The sequence below is a fragment of the Arachis stenosperma genome, chromosome 2 (genome assembly GCF_014773155.1).
Source record: "Arachis stenosperma cultivar V10309 chromosome 2, arast.V10309.gnm1.PFL2, whole genome shotgun sequence".
Classification (NCBI taxonomy): Eukaryota; Viridiplantae; Streptophyta; class Magnoliopsida; order Fabales; family Fabaceae; genus Arachis; species Arachis stenosperma.
Genome location: NC_080378.1, coordinates 79,873,895 through 79,888,387, shown reverse-complemented (window position 1 = coordinate 79,888,387; position 14,493 = coordinate 79,873,895). Strand labels below are relative to the sequence as shown.

General features: G+C 39.2%; 1 non-coding gene across 1 annotated transcript; it reads left to right on the top strand.

Moving 5' to 3' along the window:
• Positions 1 to 10,525: 10,525 nt before the first annotated feature.
• On the top strand, positions 10,526 to 10,633 carry LOC130965107 (small nucleolar RNA R71). The gene has a single exon (XR_009081161.1). It is a non-coding gene; the product is annotated as a small nucleolar RNA R71 (small nucleolar RNA).
• Positions 10,634 to 14,493: the final 3,860 nt, after the last annotated feature.

Sequence of the window (14,493 nt, the reverse complement as noted above, 5' to 3'; positions counted from 1 at the left end):
TGATATCTCCAATCCCTGATGAATCACTTTCTTTGAATTTCTTCAACTTGATCTCTCTGATTTCACTGCAATTTACATTGTCCATTTCTGTTTTGATTCCCTGCACCCAATTCCCTTTATAATTCATGCAATCTAAGTTTCCTTGCTATTTACTTTTCTGCACTTTTACTTTTCTGCACTGTAAGATTCAGTTATTTACGTTTCTTGCAATTTAAGATTCAGTTCGTTTAATTTCTTGCACTTTAAGTTTCAAGTCATTTAAGTTTCCTGCCATTTACTTTTCAAGCTCTTTACATTTTGCACTTTAGATTCCTTGCAATTTACTTTCTGTTAATCAAATTTCACTCAAATCCTCATTTGTTCGCTTAACTAGACTAATCACCATACTAAAGTTGCTTGATCCATCGAACCCTGTAGGATTGACCTCACTCCGGTAAGTTTTACTACTTGATGCGACCCGGTACACTTTCCGGTTAGTTTGTGTGGAATCGTTTTTCCATCATCAAGAATCTATATACATATATAAACATAAATAAAATATCCCAGAGTTCTTCACCTCCACAGAGTCTCTAGAATACTCAGTGAGATACCTCCTGACCTGCATTTGAAAAGCAACAATATATATGGAATAAGAATCGGAGGTTCTCAACATGGTAAAGGTGCCCACATAGTTAATATAAAAGGTCCTGGGAAAGCTAGAGGCAATCCTAGAACTATGACACTCAGATATAAACTTAAAGGAATAAACTAAACCATAAATTTGGTAAAACTCTCTAAAGTATCCAAGTCTCAATCTAACTCTAATTCTACATTTCACTTTCTACTCATTAAACTCTAACCCTACAATTCACTATCTATCTCCTCCAATCTAATTGTGATTTAATCTTTCACTTTCTATTTTCTCCATTCCTCCAAAACTCCGGTGCACAGATAAGTAATACAGACAAAGCAAACACAAGTAGGATACAGATACAACAAGTAGAAAATATAACAAGTAAGCATAATAATCACATAGGCAAGCCCAATTAATGCACAATCAAACAAAACACACATATGCATATAATGTATGTGGCTAATAAGTCTCATCTGTCTATTATAAAGCCAACCCGACATGTCTAGTAGCTAGCCCGGATATCGTCAGCTTGAAAACTGGTGAGCGGTACAGTACCACAATCCTCACCTGGTGAACGGTAAAACACCTCGATCCCCACAGACGTTTTCAATTGGAAACTAGAACACACGTGGGCGGTAAATAACCACGATCCCCACAAAACAACTTTCTTTAAAATATGGTAGGCAGTAAATAACCGCGATCTTCCATAAAATAATTTTCTTTAAAATCTGGTGGATGGTAAAAAATCATGAATCCCACAAAACAATTTCAAATCAAGTTCATTCATATAATCTCAGCATTTAGCATTTCATAATCAAACTCAATTCTCATCATCCTTCATTCCTTATTATCATACCTCCCAAATCGTTCATCAACAATTCATACTCAAAGCATAATTCATTCTTTTCTAAATAAAGTAAACCCAAAACATAATCTTTTTCTTAATAACTCAAAATTAAATTATAAAATCCTTAAAAATTCAAATCTTTCTAAATAATCACTTCAAATGAAGCCTCCTATTTTCATAAAACTTTTGGCAGCATCTCCTCTAAAACTTGGACTTCTACCATCCTTCAAGGGTCCCAAATCATTTTCAGTCATTCAAACCAAACACCTCTTAGTCATTCAAATCATTTTCAGTACCAAATTATTTCAAAATTAATCCAATTCCAATATTAAATCATTTTTCAAAACCAACCAACTCCAATAGCAAATTATTTACAAAAATCGAACCACCCATCATATACCATATACATAATCCATCAATAATTCATTCAATTCATTCCTATCTTAAGGTCTTCTAGCCTAAGTTTTCACGTGACATTAAACATTAACTACGAGAAGCTAAAACCATACCTTTGCCGATTCCTACCTAAGCCCAAAACACCTCAATTATCCACCGTTCCTCAAGCTCCAAAGCTTCAACTCCTTACCAATTTAATTTTCAGCTTCTAGGATTCAATTCCATGCTTTTAATATCCACTAATTTAACTCCAGTTCAACAAGATACACAATCTAATTCATACAATATCAGCATAATCAACATTGAGCTCACTAAATTACCAATTCACAAGGGTTAGGATTTTCTTACCATTACTTATGAGTCAAATGGACAAAAACTAGTGATTATCTACCACTAGAGTATCCCTAAACCATCAAAATCACAAAATCTCTCAATTTTCAAAAACCTAAATCACGAAATTAAAAGGGAAGGACTGGGCACAAAATCTCAAATTTCTTACCAAATTGTTTGGTGGGTTTTTTAGAGAATTTTGAGACGAACGCATGGCCGCTGACGGCTCGTCAATCAGAACTCCGGATTGAAAGTTGTTATGGACGATTGAATTTTCGAAAGTGAGGGTTAGGGTATTTTAACGTAAGTCTCTCTTCCCAGCCGTGTGACATTATAATTGGGGAAGAAGGCTTTGTACAGGTGTTTTATAGGTTGGGCTTTTGGCCCAGTTTGGCCTCGGTTTAACCGGTTCGGCTCGTTAGTTCGATTTTAGGCCAAAATCTTTAAAATTAGTGTCAAAATTCATATTTTAATTATTTTTACTTCATGAAGCTATAAAATTTGATTTTATAGTTTTTTATTAGTTAATTATTTACTAATTACTCGAGGTTTACATCCTAACCCTAACAAATAATTTTGCCCTCGAAAATTTGCTCTTGAATCTTCGTATATGCTTCCTTAAATTCAACCGACCTCATATCATTCATTTTTCCGTTCTCCAACATCAATTCAAACACTAATTTACATTCTCCATTCTCATGTACAAGATCATAAACTTAACCAAATTTAAGCCTAAGTCATACCCATTTGTTTCACTCTTAGCTTCGTCTAACTCTTTCTCAATAACTACACTCTCTCTTACCCTTTAAGAGTTTCCATCTAAATCAAAACAATCTCAAATCCTTCTCACTATTTCAAACACTAAATAATTTCTCAATCTCTTAATTTGATTCAACCCGTTATAACCCAAATCACACACTCACACTTTCCATTCCTCGATCCTACGTTAATTCTCGAAACAATCTCCTATCCAAGGACTCCTTTCTCACGTAACTACAACTCTAGAGCCACCAAATCACCACGCTTCTGCAGCATCACTCAAATTATAAATCACAAAGAGCTTAATCCTTCATTCGCTTCCACCAAATATCTCCTTGAATCTTTTTAACTCTCTAACTAGACGTCGTTTTCCTTTACTTCAGTTGTATGAGTTTTAATCCCTTGGTTTTCTTTACCACCAGGTCTATTACCACCTCTATTACCGTTTCTATCTTGTCTCAACCCGTCAGTAATAGCCTGTACAGCAGCAGCCCTATCGTTAACCGTATCACCTTACTCGCGTCCATGAGATGCCCTTTGGATCTTGTCCACACTTAACAATTAATATTAAGGTGATCAGTCTTAATATCTCAAGTCTAGTGTTTCAAATCTCCAAAAGTATTCTCATAAACATTTATGCTATATATGTCTAGCAGACATCCTAAATAGCATGTACACACACCTAGAGTATGCCCAAAAGCATAGTCAGTCCGTCTCTCAGGCTCTACATGAACGAACTGCTCTGGTACCATAATGTAACACCCTAACTTTTAGCACCTCATGATCGTACTAAAAGCCCAAGCATCACTTACCTCTAAACCTTTTTATTTTATACTATCTTTATTTAATATTGAGACTTCGCAAATATGAGCCAAAGTTTTAAAAAAAAATGGAGAGTCTATACTTTAAACTATTTAATCACACACACACACACACACACACACACACACACACACACACACATATATATATATATATATCCACGTAGCATTATATACATAGACTTATTCAAAGAACCTCAATTACAAGTCCTACCCATCTAAAAACCAAAAGAATAAACGATGAGGGAAAAATAAATTCTAACAACTCAACTTGTAAACATAATCTTCTATGCTCCTGTAGCTCCGCACTAAACCTTCGCACCTGTAGCTGAAATGGGTGGAAATAGGGGGTAAGAACTGGGGAGTTCTTAGTAGGGTCAGGGTTAGAAGTTAAGTTCATTTTATTATGTTCTCAGTTAATAATAACAGTCAATATAGTATAATCCAACTCAGCAATTACAGATCATAGAATCCAATCACAAGCACACACAATAATAGAAAATACAATCACAAACAAATATTCACAAACAAGTATGATGCATGTTTAGTCCTATACAGGCTATGAGCTCATGTGTCGATTTGTTGCCCGATTCCCGACATTGGTCCTGGGATAAGCGTTTCGTATCACCGTCCTTATCTCAGCCAACGTTCCCTCCATGAGCGTTACACATTGCCGTCTGGTGCACGAAATTGTGATCACTACAACTTCGCACAACTAACCAGCAAGTGCACTGGGTCGTCCAAGTAATAAACCTTACGCGAGTAAGGGTCGATCCCACGGAGATTGTTGGTATGAAGCAAGCTATGGTCACCTTGTAAATCTTAGTCAGGCAGACTCAAATGGGTATAGATGATGAATGAAACATAAAGATAAACATAGAGATACTTATGTATATCATTGGTGAGAGCTTCAGATAAGCGTATGAAGATGCCTTCCCTTCCGTCTCTCTGCTTTCCTACTGTCTTCATCCAATCCTTCCTACTCCTTTCCATGGCAAGCTTATGCAAGGGTTTCACCGTTGTCAGTGGCTACCTCCCATCCTCTCAGTGGAAATGTTCAACGCACCTTGTCACGGCACGGCTATCCATCTGTCGGTTCTCGTTCAGGCCGGAATAGAATCCATTGATTCTTTTGCGTCTGTCACTAACGCCCCGCCTGCTAGGAGTTTGAAGCACGTCACAGTCATTCAATCATTGAATCTTACTCAGAATACCACAGACAAGGTTAGACCTTCCGGATTCTCTTGAATGCCGCCATCAGTTCTTGCCTATACCATGAAGACTCTGATCTCACGGAATGGCTGGCTCGTTTGTCAGGCGAGCACTCGGTTGTCAGGCGATCAACCATGCATCGTGTATCAGTAATCCAAGAGATAAACATTAGAGCCTCGTTTGCTTGTAGAACAAGAGTGGTTGTCAGTCACTTTGTTCATAAGTGAGAATGATGATGAGCGTCACATAATCATCACATTCATCATGTTCTTGGGTGCAAATGAATATCTTGGACAAAGAACAAGCGGAATTGAATAGAAGAACAATAGTAATTGCATTAATACTCGAGGTACAGCAGAGCTCCACACCTTAGTCTATGGTGTGTAGAAACTCCACCGTTGAAAATACATAAGAACAAGGTCTAGGCATGGCCGAATGGCCAGCCTCCCAAAGTGATCAAAAGATCTCAAGAAAAGGTTCCAAAGATCCGATCCCCCAAATACAATAGTAAAAGGTCCTACTTATAGAAAACTAGTAGCCTAAGGATGAGTAAATGACATAAAAATCCACTTCCGGGCCCACTTGGTGTGTGCTTGGGCTGAGCAATGAAGCATTTTCGTGTAGAGACTCTTCTTGGAGTTAAACGCCAGCTTTTATGCCAGTTTGGGCGTTTAACTCCCATTTAGGTGCCAGTTCCGGCGTTTAACGCTGGGAATTCTGAGGGTGACTTTAAACGCCGATTTGGGCCATCAAATCTTGGGCAAAGTATGAACTATCATATATTGCTGGAAAGCCCAGGATGTCTACTTTCCAACGCCGTTGAGAGCGCGCCAATTGGGCTTCTGTAGCTCCAGAAAATCCACTTCGAGTGCAGGGAGGTCAGAATCCAACAGCATCTGCAGTCCTTTTCAGTCTCTGAATCAGATTTTTGCTCAGGTCCCTCAATTTCAGCCAAAAAATACCTGAAATCACAGAAAAACACACAAACTCATAGTAAAGTCCAGAAGAGTGAATTTTAACTAAAAACTAATAAAAATATACTAAAAACTAACTAGATCATACTAAAAACATACTAAAAACAATGCCAAAAAGCGTACAAATTATCCACTCATCACAACACCAAACTTAAATTGTTGCTTGTCCCCAAGCAACTAAAAATCAAATAAGATAAAAAGAAGAGAATATGCAATGAATTCCAAAAACATCTATGAAGATCAGTATTAATTAGATGAGCGGGGCTTTAGCTTTTTGCCTCTGAATAGTTTTGGCATCTCACTCTATCCTTTGAAATTCAGAATGATTGGCTTCTTTAGGAACTCAGAATCCAGATAGTGTTATTGATTCTCCTAGTTAAGTATGATGATTCTTGAACACAGCTACTTATTGAGTCTTGGCCGTGGCCCAAAGCACTCTGTCTTCCAGTATTACCACCGGATACATACATGCCACAGACACATAATTGGGTGAACCTTTTCAGATTGTGACTTAGCTTTGCTAGAGTCCCCAATTAGAGGTGTCCAGGGTTCTTAAGCACACTCTTTTTGCCTTGGATCACAACTTTATTTCTTTCTTTTTCTTTCTTTTTCTCTTTCTTTTTCGATTTTTTTTTTGTATTCACTGCTTTTTCTTGCTTCAAGAATCATTTTTATGATTTTTCAGATCCTCAGTAACATGTCTCCTTTTTCATCATTCTTTCAAGAGCCAACATTCATGAACCACAAATTCAAAAGACATATGTACTGTTTAAGCATACATTCAGAAAACAAAAATATTGCCACCACATCAAAATAATCAAACTGTTATAAAATTCAAACTTCATGCAATTCTTTCTTTTTTCAATTAAGAACATTTTTTATTTAAGAAAGGTGATGGATTCATAGGATATTCATAACTTTAAGGCATAGACACTAAGACACTAATGATCACAAGACACAAACATGGACAAACATAAGCATTAATTTTTGAAAAACAGGAGAATAAAGAACAAGGAAATTAAAGAACGGTTCCACCTTAGTGATGGCGGCTCTTTCTTCCTCTTGAAGATCCTATGGAGTGCTTGAGCTCCTCAATGTCTCTTCCTTGTCTTTGTTGCTCCTCTCTCATGATTCTTTGATCTTCTCTAATTTCATGGAGGAGGATGGAATGTTCTTGGTGCTCCACCCTTAGTTGTTCCATGTTGGAACTCAATTCTCCTAGGGAGGTGTTTAGTTGCTCCCAATAGTTTTGTGGAGGAAAGTGCATCCCTTGAGGTATCTCAGGGATCTCATGATGAGTAGGGTCTCTCGTGTGCTCCATCCTCTTCTTAGTGATGGGCTTGTCCTCATCAATAGGGGTGTCTCCCTCTATGTCAACTCCAACTGAATAATAGAGGTGACAAATGAGATGAGGAAAGGCTAACCTTGCCAAGGTAGAGGACTTGTCCGCCACCTTATAGAGTTCTTGGGCTATAACCTCATGAACTTCTATTCCTTCTCCAATCATGATGCTATGAATCATGATAGCCCGGTCTATGGTAACTTCAGACCGGTTGCTAGTGGGAATGATTGAGCGTTGGATAAACTCCAACCATCCTCTAGCCACGGGTTTGAGGTCATGCCTTCTCAATTGAACCGGCTTCCCTCTTGAATCTCTCTTCCATTGGGCGCCCTCTTCACATATAACTGTGAGGACTTGGTCCAACCTTTGATCAAAGTTGACCCTTCTAGTGTAAGGATGTTCATCTCCTTGCATCATAGGCAAGTTGAAGGCCAACCTTACACTTTCCGGACTAAAATCCAAGTATTTTCCCCGAACCATAGTAAGCCAATTCTTTGGATCCGGGTTCACACTTTGATCATGGTTCTTGGTGATCCATGCATTGGCATAGAACTCTTGAACCATTAAGATTCCGACTTGTTGAATGGGGTTGGTCAGAACTTCCTAACCTCTTCTTCGGATCTCATGTCGGATCTCCGGATATTCACTCTTTTTGAGTGAAAAAGGGACCTCAGGGATCACCTTCTTCAAGGCCACAACTTCATAGAAGTGGTCTTGATGCACCCTTGAGATGAATCTCTCCATCTCCCATGACTCGGAGGTGGAAGCTTTTGCCTTCCCTTTCCTCTTTCTAGAGGTTTCTCCGGCCTTAGATGCCATAAATGGTTATGGAAAAACAAAAAGCAACGCTTTTACCACACCAAACTTAAAAGGTTTGCTCGTCCTCGAGCAAAAGAAGGAAGAATAGAGGAGAAGAAGAAGAAATAAGGAAGAAGGGAATGGCTTTTGTGTTCGGCCAAAGAGGGTGAGAAGTGGTGTTTAGGTTGTGTGAAAATGAAGGGGTGAAGAAGGGTTTATATAGGATGGATGTGAGTGGTGAAGAGAAAGATGGGATTTGATAGGTGAAGGGTTTTTGGGGAAGAGGTGTTGAGGTGATTGGTGAATGGGTGAAGAAGAGAGAGGGTGGTGGGGTTGGTGGGGATCCTGTGGGGTCCACAGATCCTGTGGTGTCAAGGAAAAGTCATCCCTGCACCAAATGGCATGCAAAATCACGTTTTGAGCCAATTCTGGCGTTAAACGCCAGGCTGGTGCCCATTTCTTGCGTTAAACACCAGGCTGGTGCCCATTTCTGGCGTTTAACGCCAGGTTCTTGCCCTTTTCTGGCGTTTAACGCCAGTCTGGTGCCCCTTTCTGGCGTTAAACGCCCAGAATGGTGCCAGACTGGGCGTTAAACGCCCACCTGCTAGCTTCTTCCTCCAGGGTGTGCTGTTTTTCTTCCTGTTTTTCATTCTGTTTTTGCTTTTTCAATTGATTTTGTTACTTCTCATGATCATCAACCTAAAAAAAACATAAAATAACAAAAGAAAATGGATAAAATATAACATTGGGTTGCCTCCCAACAAGCGCTTCTTTAATGTCAGTAGCTTGACAGATGGCTCTCATGGAGCCTCACAATTGATCAGAGCAATGTGGGAACCTCCCAACACCAAACTTAGAGTTTGAATGTGGGGGCTCTGTTTGGCTCTGTTTTGAGAGAAGCTCTTCATGCTTCCTCTCCATGATGGCAGAGGGATATCCTTGAGCTTTAAACACCAAGGATTCTTCATTCACTTGAATGATCAACTCTCCTCTATCAACATCAATCACAGCTTTTGCTGTGGCTAGGAAGGGTCTGCCAAGGATGATGGTTTCATCCATGCACTTCCCAGTCTCTAGGACTATGAAATCAGCAGGGATGTAATGGTCTTCAATCTTTACCAGAACATCCTCTACAAGTCCATAAGCTTGTTTTCTTGAATTGTCTGCCATCTCTAGTGAGATTCTTGCAGCTTGTACCTCAAAGATCCCTAGCTTCTCCATTACAGAGAGAGGCATGAGGTTTACACTTGACCCTAAGTCACACAGAGCCTTGTTGAAGGTCATGGTGCCTATGGTACAAGGTATTGAGAATTTCTCAGGATCTTGTCTCTTTTGAGGTAATTTCTGCCTAGACAAGTCATCCAACTCTTTGATGAGCAAAGGAGGTTCGTTCTCCCAAGTCTCATTTCCAAATAACTTGTCATTTAGCTTCATGATTGCTCTAAGGTATTTAGCAACTTGCTCTTCAGTGACATACTCATCCTCTTCAGAGGAGGAATATTCATCAGAGCTCATTAAAGGCAGAAGTAAGTCCAATGGAATCTCTATGGTCTCATTTTGAGCCTCAGATTCCCATGGTTCCTCATTATGGAACTCATTGGAGGCTAGTGCATGCCCATTGAGGTCTTCCTCAGTGGCGTTCACTTCCTCTCCTTCCTCTCCAAATTCGGCCATGTTGATGGCCTTGCACTCTCCTTTTGGATTTTCTTCTGTATTGCTTGGAAGAGTACTAGGAGGGAGTTCAATAACTTTCTTGCTCAGCTGTCCCACTTGTGCCTCCAAGTTTCTAATGGAGGACCTTGTTTTAGTCATGAAACTTTGAGTGGTTTTGATCAGATCAGAGACCATGGTTGCTAAGTCAGAGTGGTTCTGCTTAGAATTCTCTGTCTGTTGCTGAGAAGATGATGGAAAAGGTTTGCCATTGCTAAACCTGTTTCTTCCACCATTATTGTTGTTGAAACCTTGTTGAGGTCTCTGTTGATCCTTCCATGAAAAATTTGGATGATTTCTCCATGAAGAATTATAGGTGTTTCCATAGGGTTCTCCTAGGTAATTCACCTCTTCCATTGAAGGGTTCTCAGGATCATAAGCTTCTTCTTCAGATGAAGCATCCTTAGTACTGCTTGGTGCATTTTGCATTCCAGACAGACTTTGAGAAATCAAATTGACTTGTTGAGTCAATATTTTATTCTGAGCCAATATAGCATTCAGAGTATCAATCTCAAGAACTCCTTTCTTCTGATTAGTCCCATTGTTCACAGGATTCCTTTCAGAAGTGTACATGAATTGGTTATTTGCAACCATTTCAATTAGCTCTTGAGCTTCTGTAGGCGTCTTCTTCAAATGAAGAGATCCTCCAGCAGAGCTATCCAAAGACATCTTAGACAGTTCAGAGAGACCATCATAGAAAATACCTATGATGCTCCATTCAGAAAGCATGTCAGAAGGACATTTTCTGATCAATTGTTTGTATCTTTCCCAAGCTTCATAGAGGGATTCTCCATCCTTTTGTCTGAAGGTTTGGACTTCCACTCTAAGCTTACTCAATTTTTGAGGTGGAAAGAACTTTGCCAAGAAGGCATTGACTAGCTTTTCCCATGAGTCCAGGCTTTCTTTAGGTTGTGAGTCCAACCATGTCCTAGCTCTGTCTCTTACAGCAAACGGGAATAGCATAAGTCTGTAGATCTCAGGGTCACCCCATTGGTCTTGACAGTGTCACAGATTTGTAAGAATTCAGCTAAGAACTGATGAGGATCTTCCAATGGAAGTCCATGGAACTTGCAATTCTGTTGCATTAGAGAAACTAATTGAGGCTTAAGCTCAAAGTTGTTTGCTCCAATGGCAGGGATAGAGATGCTTCTCCCATAGAAGTCGGGAGTAGGTGCAGTAAAGTCACTCAGCACCTTCCGTGCATTGTTTGCATGGTTGTTGTTCTCGGCTGCCATGTCTTCTTCTTCTCTGAAGGTTTCTGTTAGGTCCTTGAAGAGTTGTGCCTTAGCTTCTCTTAGCTTTCGCTTCAAGGTCCTTTCAGGTTCAGGGTCAGCTTCAACAAGAATGCCTTTGTCTTTGTTCCTGCTCATATGAAAGAGAAGAGAACAAGAAAATGTGGAATCCTCTATGTCATAGTATAGAGATTCCTTGAGGTGTCAGAGGAACAAAAAAATAGAAGAAAGAGGTAGAAGAATTCGAACTTAATTAGATAGAGTTCGAATTGTGCATTGAGAAGGAGTGGTACTCCATAAATAGATGGATGTGGGAAGAGGGGAAGAGAATTTTCGAAAATTAATTAAAAAGTTTTTTTTTTAAAAACATTTTGAAAAATTGATTGATAATTTTCGAAAACTCAAAGTGGAAAAAGAATCAAGTGATTTTTTTGAGAAAGATTTTGAAATTAGCATTCAAAAAGATTTGATTGAAAACTATTTTGAAAAAGATGAGGTTAAGAAGATATGATTGGTTTTAAAAACATGTGATTGAGAAGATATGATTTGAAAACAATTTTAAAAATATTTGATTTAAAAAAAAAATTAATGACTTGCCTACAAGAAAAGATATGATTCAAACATTAAACCTTTCTCAACAGAAAAGGCAACATACTTGAAATGTTGAATCAAATCATTAATTGATAGCAAGTATCTTTGAAAAAGGAAAGAAATTGATTTTGAAAACATTTGATTGAAAAGATATGATTTGAAAAAAATTTGATTTTGAAAAACTTTGAAAACTTGAAAAAAAATTGATTTGAAAACAAAATCCTCCCCCTTGTGCCATCCTGGCGTTAAACGCCCAGAATGGTGCACATTCTGGCGTTTAACGCCCAATGCACTACCTTTTTGGGCGTTAAACGCCCAACCAGGCACCCTGGCTGGCGTTTAAACGCCAGTCTGTCCTTCTTCACTGGGCGTTTTGAACGCCCAGCTTTTTCTATGTAATTTCTCTGCTGTATGTTCTGAATCTTTAATTCTCTGTATTATTGACTTGAGAAGACACAAATTAAAAATATTTTTGGATTTTTAATAATCAAAATGCAACTAAAATCAAATAACAATGCATGCAAGACACCAAACTTAGCAGTTTGTATACTACTGACACTGACAAAATGAGAATGCATATGGAGAACAACAAAACACTCAAGTCAAGAGAATTCAAAGATCAGAGTAAGAAATAATCAAGAATTACTTGAAGATCCTTAAGACACATGAATGAATGCATGCAATTGACACCAATGTTAAGATGAGACACTAGACTCAAACAAGAAACATAAAATATTTTTGGTTTTTATGATTTTGTAATTTTTTTTGTGCTTTTTCGAAAATTATATGGAAAAGAAAATAAAGGTATCAAAATTCTTAATGAGAATTCCAGGAATCATGCAATGTTAGTCTAAAGCTTTAGTCTAAAGGAATTAGACATGGCTAGCCAAGCTTCAGCAGGACATTGCATTCAAGAGCTAAATTGATGAGAATCAATCAGCTTTGGTGATGATAAGAACATCACCTTGAAACACTAGAATTCATTCTTAAGAACTCTGAAGAAAAATACCTAATCTAAGCAACAAGATGAACCGTCAGTTGTCCATACACAAAACAATCCCCGGCAACGGCGCCAAAAACTTGGTGCACGAAATTGTGATCACTACAACTTCGCACAACTAACCAGCAAGTGCACTGGGTCGTCCAAGTAATAAACCTTACGCGAGTAAGGGTCGATCCCACGGAGATTGTTGGTATGAAGCAAGCTATGGTCACCTTGTAAATCTTAGTCAGGCAGACTCAAATGGGTATAGATGATGAATGAAACATAAAGATAAACATAGAGATACTTATGTATATCATTGGTGAGAGCTTCAGATAAGCGTATGAAGATGCCTTCCCTTCCGTCTCTCTGCTTTCCTACTGTCTTCATCCAATCCTTCCTACTCCTTTCCATGGCAAGCTTATGCAAGGGTTTCACCGTTGTCAGTGGCTACCTCCCATCCTCTCAGTGGAAATGTTCAACGCACCCTGTCACGGCACGGCTATCCATCTGTCGGTTCTCGTTCAGGCCGGAATAGAATCCATTGATTCTTTTGCGTCTGTCACTAACGCCCCGCCTGCTAGGAGTTTGAAGCACGTCACAGTCATTCAATCATTGAATCCTACTCAGAATACCACAGACAAGGTTAGACCTTCCGGATTCTCTTGAATGCCGCCATCAGTTCTTGCCTATACCACGAAGACTCTGATCTCACGGAATGGCTGGCTCGTTTGTCAGGCGAGCACTCGGTTGTCAGGCGATCAACCATGCATCGTGTATCAGTAATCCAAGAGATAAACATTAGAGCCTCGTTTGCTTGTAGAACAAGAGTGGTTGTCAGTCACTTTGTTCATAAGTGAGAATGATGATGAGCGTCACATAATCATCACATTCATCATGTTCTTGGGTGCAAATGAATATCTTGGACAAAGAACAAGCGGAATTGAATAGAAGAACAATAGTAATTGCATTAATACTCGAGGTACAGCAGAGCTCCACACCTTAGTCTATGGTGTGTAGAAACTCCACCGTTGAAAATACATAAGAACAAGGTCTAGGCATGGCCGAATGGCCAGCCTCCCAAAGTGATCAAAAGATCTCAAGAAAAGGTTCCAAAGATCCGATCCCCCAAATACAATAGTAAAAGGTCCTACTTATAGAAAACTAGTAGCCTAAGGATGAGTAAATGACATAAAAATCCACTTCCGGGCCCACTTGGTGTGTGCTTGGGCTGAGCAATGAAGCATTTTCGTGTAGAGACTCTTCTTGGAGTTAAACGCCAGCTTTTATGCCAGTTTGGGCGTTTAACTCCCATTTAGGTGCCAGTTCCGGCGTTTAACGCTGGGAATTCTGAGGGTGACTTTGAACGCCGGTTTGTGCCATCAAATCTTGGGCAAAGTATGGACCATCATATATTTCTGGAAAGCCCAGGATGTCTACTTTCCAACGCCATTGAGAGCGCGCCAATTGGGCTTCTGTAGCTCTAGAAAATCCACTTCGAGTGCAGGGAGGTCAGAATCCAACAGCATCTGCAGTCCTTTTCAGTCTCTGAATCAGATTTTTGCTCAGGTCCCTCAATTTCAGCCAGAAAATACCTGAAATCACAGAAAAACACACAAACTCATAGTAAAGTCCAGAAGAGTGAATTTTAACTAAAAACTAATAAAAATATACTAAAAACTAACTAGATCATACTAAAAACATACTAAAAACAATGCCAAAAAGCGTACAAATTATCCGCTCATCACCGTCCTTATAGGAGAACCTTCCCTTCGGTCTCAAGTGAGCGTTACGCATCGCCGTCTTCACTAGACACTTGGCACTAAGGCCCAACATCACTGAATTTCTTTTGAATATTCGCTCTCTACTCTACTGCAGTAGAGATC